The sequence below is a fragment of the Trachymyrmex cornetzi genome, unplaced genomic scaffold (assembly GCF_001594075.2).
Source record: "Trachymyrmex cornetzi isolate Tcor2-1 unplaced genomic scaffold, Tcor1.1 scaffold329, whole genome shotgun sequence".
In the NCBI taxonomy this organism is placed as follows: Eukaryota; Metazoa; Arthropoda; class Insecta; order Hymenoptera; family Formicidae; genus Trachymyrmex; species Trachymyrmex cornetzi.
This window is the reverse complement of record NW_017297992.1, coordinates 80,815-81,896: the sequence shown is the minus strand read 5'-3', so window position 1 is coordinate 81,896 and position 1,082 is coordinate 80,815.

Below are 1,082 nucleotides of genomic sequence, written 5' to 3'. Positions count from 1 at the left end.
CGCAATCTAACTGTTACGTCCGGTGGACTCCACGATTTCTTCGTTTCGCGACCGTTCAATCAACGAAGTAAGATATGAACAAATCCAAGTGATAACACAAATCCGTGAGAAATCTCCAGCCACAAAATCTTGTTTGCCTAGAATCGAGAGACCCGCAATAAAAACTCTCTCGTAGTGCCGATAATCAAACGTTAAATCTCCTTTCGAGCATCGTAGAAAATGAAAGTCAATATCAAATAATCACCAAATAGCGTTGGTACCAAGGCGCTAAGCCAGGTCTCGAAATGATTGCCTAGAATCGAAAGATCCGCGATAAAAAACTCTTTCGTAGCATTGACTATCAAACCTCTTTTTGAGCATCGTGGAAAACGAAAATCAACATCAAACAGCGTTGATACCAAGGCTAAGCCAAGCCACGAAATAATCCCCGCGATAATAAGAGTGATAGCGCTGACCGACGCTCGAAAGGAGACGAAATGTTTAACCATCTCACACCGATATCACGCGGGCCCAACGATAATGGTCCCACGCTTAGGCTTAAGATAGGGTTATAAATCTAGTAATGACATTTTCCGATACTGAGAAAAATCAACACGAACCGCGATTCTCGATTAACTAATCCAGAGATATCTATCCATCGTTCAACGTGAGAACGAATAAAAATTGTCATAGCGGGCGGAGCTAACCGGAAGGCAATTTTCCAACGACGAATCAAAATTGTATCACCTTAGAATCCCGTAAACCTGATTCCCTAATTTCCCAATTAGACACACCCTATCATGGAAACTCCCCCTAAACTATCCCTATATAAACCGCGACATCGCGAGACACAAGTCAGAAAAAATAGAGAGTCAGAAAAAATAGAGTCAGAAAAACTAGAGTCAGAAAAACTAGAGTCAGAAAAACTAGAGTCAGAAGAACTAGAGTCAGAAAAAATAGTCAGAAAAAATAGAGAGGAGTAAAAATAGAGAGCATAGAAAAATAGGAAGAATCAGAGAAATAGAAATTCAGAAAGTCGGAAAAGGTTTAAAACTCAGTGCGTTTTTTTTTTTACCATACTAAAGACATTAAAATCAGTGCGC